General features: G+C 35.9%; 1 pseudogene; it reads right to left on the reverse strand.

The window, feature by feature from the left end:
* Nucleotides 1–6,154: 6,154 nt before the first annotated feature.
* LOC134472015 (ubiquitin carboxyl-terminal hydrolase 10-like) lies at nucleotides 6,155–7,399 on the reverse strand (annotated as a pseudogene).
* Nucleotides 7,400–7,637: the final 238 nt, after the last annotated feature.

The following is a 7,637-nucleotide window of genomic DNA, read 5'->3' on the forward strand; positions in this document are numbered from 1 at the left end:
GGCTTTTATCATATTGAGATAAAATTCCATTAATTCCAATTTTCTGTAAGGTTCTTATCATGAATAAGTGTTGGACCTTATCAAAAGCTTTCTCTGCATCTATAGAAATGATCATGTGTCTCTTATTTTTTACTCTATTGATATTTTTACTCTATTGTGGATTACATTTATTGATTTACATATGCTGAACCATCCCTGCATTCCTGGGATGAATCCCACGTGGTTGTGGTATATAATCTTCTTGATGATTTGTTGCATTCTGTTTGTCAATGTTTTATTGAGAATTTTTGCATCTATGTTCATTAGGGAGGTTTGCCTGTAGTTCTCTTTTTTAGTTGGGTCTTTTTCAGGTTTTGGTATTAGAGTGATATTTGCTTCCAGGAATAAGTTGGGAAGATTTGCTTCCCTTTCAATTTGACTGAAGAGTTTGAGAATTGTCAGCATTATGTCCTCTGTGAATGTCTTGTAGAATTCTGCAATGAATCTATCTAGGCCTGGACTCTTCTTTGTTGGTAAGGATTTAATGACATTTTTATTTTCATTAATTAAAATTGGTTTATTCAGCAGTTTTATATCTTCTTGACCCAGCTTTGGTAATTCATATGTTTCTAGGAATGTGTCTATTTCTTCTGAGTTTTCAAACCTATGAAGTAGAGGTTTTTGAAATAGGTGCTATCTTCTGTATTTACAGAGGGTCTGTAGTGATTTCACCCTTTGTTTTCCTTATTGCATGAATTTGCATTTTTTCTTTCCATTTTTAAAATAAGGATGGCTAGGAGCTTATCAATTTTATTTATTCTTTCAAAAAACCAACTCTTTGATTCATTGATTCTTTTTATTGTTTTCTTAGTCTCTATTGCATTAATTTCTGCTCTTATTTTATAAGTTCCTACCTTCAGTTGGCTTTGGGCTTGACTTGCTCTTCTTTTTCTAGATGTTTGAGGTGTAGGATCAGATTGTTTATTTGTGTTCATTCTATTTTCCTGATGTGGAAATTCACTGCAATAAATTTTCCTCTGAGGACTGCTTTCTTTGTATCCCACAGATTCTTATAAGTTGTATCCCTATTTTTATTTGCTTGTGGATATTGTTTAATTTCTTAAATTTCCCCTGTGGCTCACTGATTGCTCAGGACTGTATTATTCAATTTCCATGTGTTTGTGGGTGTTTTGCAGTTTCCTTTATCATTAATTTCTAGTTTTATGACCCTATGATCTGATATCATGCATGGGATAATTTGAATTTTTTTCATTTACTTAAGTATGTTCTGTGGGCTAGTGTGTGACCCCCCTTTAGAGAATGTATCATGTACTGCTGAGAAGAATGTATATTCTGATGTTGTTGGGTGGAACAGTCTGTGTATGTCCACTAAGTCCACTTGTACACAGGTGTGATTCAGTTCTGTTATTTCTTTGCTGATTTTCTGTGTGGTTGATCTGTCTCTTTGTGTCAATGGTGTGTTAAGGTCTCCTGTTATAGTTGTGTTATTGCTTATTTTATTTTTCATTTCTGTCAGTACTTGTTTTTTATGGTTAAGTGCTCCTAAACTTGGTGCATAGATATTTAAGATTATTATCTTTTCCTCTTGAAGTTTTCTCCTAACTAGTATGTAGTGACCTTCTTTATCTCTTTGGATAATTCTTGGTTTGAAGTTCACATTGTCTGAAAACATAACAGCTATCCCTGCTTTTTCGGGGGTTCCTATTGCATGGAGATTGTTTTCTATTCTTTAACTTTCAGTCTAGGAGTTTCCTTTTGGGTCAGATGGGTTTCTTGTATACAGCATATGATTGGATGTTGTTTCTTGATCCATGCTGCCAGTCTGTTTCTTTTAATTGGTGAATTGAGACCATTTACATTAATAGTTATAACTGATCTATATTGGTTTATTTTTGACATGTTAGCTTTCTCTTGTTGCTTCTTTACTTTTCCACTCTGTTTAACTGTCTGCCTCGCTTAGTGGTTTTTTCCTATGTCTATCTAAAATGTCTTTCAATATTCTTTGCAGGGTTGGTTTGGTTGTCATGAAATTCTTCAGCTGTTCTTTGTCATGGAAGTATCTTATTTCTCTATCCATTTTGAAGGACAGTTTTGCAGGGTACATCAGTCTGGTTCATAACTCGTTTTCCTTTAGGATCTGAAATACTTCACTCCATGCTCTTCTGGGCTTCATTATTTGTGGTAAAGTCTGCTGTGATTCTGATAAGTTTTCCTTTATAGGTGATCTGTCTCTTCTCTCTAACAGCTTTTAATATTCTATTCTTATGTTGGATTTCTCAGATGTTAATTATTATATGTCTGGGTGTAGTTTTCTTTTGGTTATGGCTATTTGGAGTTCTGTATGCTTCACTGATCTGTATGTCAGTTTCCATTCTCATGTTTGGTAAATTTTCAGCTATTTCTTATGTCAATAGCCTCTTGATATCATTTGTGTTTTCTCCTTCTTTTTCATGTATCCCTATCAATCTTATGTTGTGTTTTATTTGCATCTTCTTGCAGCTGTTGAATTATTATTTCCTGATTCCTTGTTATTTTTAAAATATCTTGCCTTTCCTGTTCACCAGTTGCAATCTTGTCTTCAAGGTCTGAAATTCTATCTTCACTTTTGTTGAAATGGTTTTGTAAACTTTCAATGAATTTTTGATTTCCTGTACATCTCTTTGGATCTGTTTCATGCATTGTTTGTTTCTTATGTTGTTCATTCAGGTTTTCCATCTTTTTGCACTGTTCCTCTAATTTTTAACTATGTCTTCTTTAGATATGTGCAGCATTTCTTTCATTAGATTTATCATTTCTTTTTTTATCTGGGGGATTATTTCTGATTTGAGTTCTTTTATAGCTTCCTGAAGTTGTTTCTTTATTTCTGTTGTTATCATTTTAGGCATTTCAGATACATGGCTTACATTTTCTTCTATGTACATGGTTCCTAGGCTTGCTTAGGATGGGCTGGAGTTTTGAGATTGCATTTTGATCTTTTGTTTTGTCATTTTCCTATATTTCAGGGTTTCAAGGAATGCTCCAAAGTTTCTTCCATGCATGCTGGAAATCACCTTTGACTCCTTGGACTGAATAGAGGTCACTGGGCGTGCACAGTCAGACCCCTGGGAACCTCTGGTGAGTCTTCCTTTGATTTAGAATACTGCGTGGGGTCTTAACCACTGGGAGAGATGGTTTGAAGCTTCCCAAGGCTGGAAATCACCTCACTGGGCTTCAGCTCCAGGGACTGAATGGAGGTCACTGGGGGTGGCCCAGTCAGGCTTGTGGGGACCTCCTATGCATCCTCCTGTGATTTAGGAAGCTGAGCAGGGTCTTAACCACTGAAAGGGGCCAAAACTTTCCCCAAGGAAATCACCTCCAACTGTTGGTTTTCTAATCCCATCACAAAATTTTTATTGCCATGGATCCCCTGCATTGGCTGGTGCCTATTTTTGGTGGAGGTTAATATTCTCTAATCCTCAAGATTCAAAACACCTTGGGCTTATCTGGGTTGTTCTTACTTGCCCCATGATCACATAAGAGCAGTTTTCCTTGGCTTCCAGCTTTGTGTGGTCAAGATGAAGACTGAGAGTATAATTCACTGTCATTCAACTTCTGGCTTCAAAGACCCAACACTCCTTACAGAACTTTGGGAATGATGATGATTGAAAAATTGAGCTTATATTTCAGATAAAGTTCTATTCTTGAGTTCAGTGAATGGTCCTGTTTCTATATTGACCCATTTTGTAAATATATAGTCATCACAACATTAAAACATTAACTAGTAGGTTGCTTTTGTCTCAAAAAAATGTCAACAGATGCCTCCACTAGGATGGTACAAGTACATCAGTTAGGAGGATAACAAATACCTCACTGAGGCCAGAGGCAAGGTGCCAAGGAAGAAAGAAAATGTAAAGATAGGTTTTTTAGGTTTTTTACTATATAATGAAGGATCTTGGAGGAAATACTAAAACATTTTAATGTTATCTTTTATATATATATATATATATATATATATATATACTGGGATTCAACTCATGATCTTGTGCTTGCCAAACAGGCTTTTTTGCCACTGAGCTGTATCTCCAGGCAATGTTATCTTTTATTTTTCATATTACAGTGTCATTGTCATTTAAATAGTGAATGACAGACATTATTATTTTTTTAGGCATGTAACCCTCCCAGGAGAATTTTACATTTCACTTGTTAATCCAAATGATTCTCTAATTACTATAATTTTAGGGAGCCCATGGTCAAGTTCATCTTTATTATTTCTGTGTGGAAAGGGAACTGTCATTTTTAAAAATTTGATTATAAAGAGAACATACCAAACAAACAAACAAACAAACAAACAAACAAAAAATACAGAACAAAGCAGATCAGAACAGAACAATGCAAGCAACACAGGACTTCAAAACGAGAAATCAGGAAATCAATAGTGGCTACTACAGTGTTTCTTGTTTTCTTCAAAATAGTTGTCTATACCTTCCACAGAATAAATTCAAACAAAATAAAATAGTGTAAAGTCAATCAAAACAAAAGGATGAAAGCATTATATGCCTTAAAAACCAGACAATAGGAAAATCAACAATGGCAACCTTAATGTCTCTTGTTTTCTTCCATTAACTATTCATACCTTCAGATATTAAAATCAAATAATAGAAAATAGACTAAAACCAGTTAAAACCAATAATAAAAGCATTGTTGGACTTCAAAACAAGATGCTAGAAAATCATCAATGGCTACCAAAGCTTCCCATTTTCTTCAAAGTAGCTGTTCATACCATCACACATAATAAAATCAATCCTTATAAACTCTTTAGGAGAAGTTCTAGGCATGTATAGGCCTAAGCACATACATGACCCAATATAGATGAGCAAAATTGATCTAATCCTATGAATGCTAAGGAACTGTCTTTAAAAACACATGGAATACACATTTTCTAGGTGCAGAAAAAGTTTCTGATGCAATTTACACAGTGACTGTTTATCTGTGAAGTGACACAGAAGAAGACAAAGAGAACCATCTATTATTGTGTGACAAATGTTAGCAAATCTACCTGATTCATTTGTTAATGAATTCCATCACTGGATAGTTACTCAATACTGACTTCTGTACAATTTATTCAAGACACAGTGTTTCAAAAAGGAAAACAAAAAAAAAATGGAAAAAAATAGGAAAACTTTAAAAAGGATATGCAATGTTTTGGAGATATGGTGATATACACACAGACATAAAGACAGATGCCATTGATAATATTTATTCATTTATTAAACCAACTTAATGATTTTATTGATGAGTGGCAACTTTGTACTCGTATATCTCTGTGTGCAATCAAGGACACAGCATTAGAAAGGAGCAGGCAGCAAAATTAAAGAAAGCCAACTTCAAGAAATACTAATCTTCAGTGTTTTGCCCACGTTTCATTAAGTGTGCAGAAAACCTTAAAAGCATTTGAAATCTTTAATGACAATCAAGTTAAAATCACTCATCTATGTAAACTAACATTCTTTAACTCCAAATATTTGGTCTGCAACACATATGTAAGCAGTGTCTCATCATATAATTATTAAAATATTTTTCCTATTAGAAACCAACAACTTATTTTTTCTGCTTAGTTTTCTTTTGAAATAAGAACTATACCTTTTCTGATAACTAGTTCCTTTTTTAGTCACTTAACAAAAACTATAAGGGTAGGGGAAGAAAGTAAGATGGATTAAAAAATTTATTCCTTAAGAAAAGATAAAATTCATTTTCATAAATTTACAAGTTTTCCTGGTGTAATTTATTCTACTAAGCAATTAGACTGGAAATCAAATGCAAGTTTCCCTTTCTATCGGGGATCAGAATTATTTCTGAATTATAAGTTCTTGCGTATTATCTTAAAATCAAGTGACAGTCTGTTTCAACCAAATGAGTCTGATTTGAAAGTTAGAAGTAAAAACAAAGTATGTTGCACACAAATCCCAAGATGTCTTTCCACTGCAGCTCATTTTTGCAGAAGGGAGACTTTATCTTAAGGAGCCACTGAAGGGCAAGAGGTCAGTGAGCTGGAGCTTAGAAAGTAGCATCAGGCCCACGTTCCCGCACCCAGTAGGTCTATTCAGCCGTAATACAGGATATAGGTGGTGTTGGGACATGGCCTTTACTTCCTGGTTCTGCTAAATTGCCTTGATAATCAGCCGATGAGCCCAATCTGGAAGATCTCTGTGGTGCAGTGACCACCCATGGCACTGTTGTGGTAGACCACTGCAAAGAACTCATAGGTCCTGTGGCTTTTAAAATTCTTATTTTTAACCCTTGGAGAAAGAAGTTCCTTGCTGATCTCCAACTCTACGGGGCAGTCGATGTTCTTGACCAGCTTCTGGCAGCCTTTAGTGTTCTCATACAGGAGGTGCTTCAGGTGATGCATGAGGACAGAGGCAGCTTCTCTAGTCACCACCAGTTTATCAACATCCTGTTTCTTTTTTGTGGTGTAACCCTGGACAGATTCTCACACCACCAGGCTCTTGAGTGTGTCAGACTTGATATCCAGCTGCAACATGTGAAAGAGCTGCATGGTGGCAGATTCTCTTGAGTTCGGCTGGTAAACCACTGGCCTGATTCGTCTGCCAAAAATGCCAGTGATTGCAGTCAGAATGAAATCGACCTGGAGGTGACTGACATCTTGCTCCTGGGCCCCACTTGTTCTCATTTCTCCTCATGGCCTTCTCCTCGCTCTTCCTGTTCTTCATCATTGGCCAGGGGGCTTCAGGGCCCATTGGAAACCGTGAATTTTTCACTGTCTGGAGAGAGGAGCTTCTTTGGACTCAGTCTTTCCTCATGCAGTCCATTCAAGATGAAGCCCAGGTATTCTTTGGTGTCTTCCTCTCAATACTTTTCAGACAGGCTGGATTTGATGATCGTCAGGAGTCTGTGAATGTAGGTGGGCTCAAAGGCAGCTCAGGACTGATGTCCCCCATGATTTTATCTCCAAGAGCTTTAGATGGTTGATTTTTGGCAGTCAGCCCCTTATTTTCCCTTTTTTAGATTATTTATCTTAGAAAATTTGTAAATCTTATCTCTTACACTTTTAAAATAGAAATCTCCTTCCAGTCTCTTGCCAGCTTTACTATAGTCTTACTTAAGAATCAAGCAGTCATACCCTTAAAATGTAATCACGGGAAGGAATAGTAACCCTATCTACAGTTTTTGTGGGCAGAGTAGGACTCTAACATTAAAAAAACAGCAATTAATTAACATGGATGACGGAGTCACATAACCCAGCATTCCTCTAGCATGACCCAAGTCTTTTCCATTAATTTATTGAACTACTCTGGCCTTTTGTTTTAGTGGTGTTAAATTGACTCTCTGTCCTCTACTGTAATAATCTTTCTTATCTGCTTAATTCTGTTCTGTGTGAAATTTCTTTGTTCATACCCATACGGACATCAGCACAAGTACCTGTGGAGAAGCCATTCAGAATTTCCAGGTAAAATAATCAACACATAAATATTACAAATGAGATGTACCCCATCTAGGAACACAAAATACAGTATTCATAGGCTCTTGGTAGAGTATAAAAATGGCAATCCACTGTGTAGCCTCTCTTGTAGGACAAAAGCTTTGAATTTTGAAGCTAGGAAGGAATATTGTTTACTTCAGAGACTACACAACTTGTT

Source organism: Cavia porcellus, unplaced genomic scaffold (genome assembly GCF_034190915.1).
Source record: "Cavia porcellus strain 051 isolate PalLab524CR breed Dunkin Hartley unplaced genomic scaffold, mCavPor4.1 scaffold_21, whole genome shotgun sequence".
Classification (NCBI taxonomy): domain Eukaryota; kingdom Metazoa; phylum Chordata; class Mammalia; order Rodentia; family Caviidae; genus Cavia; species Cavia porcellus.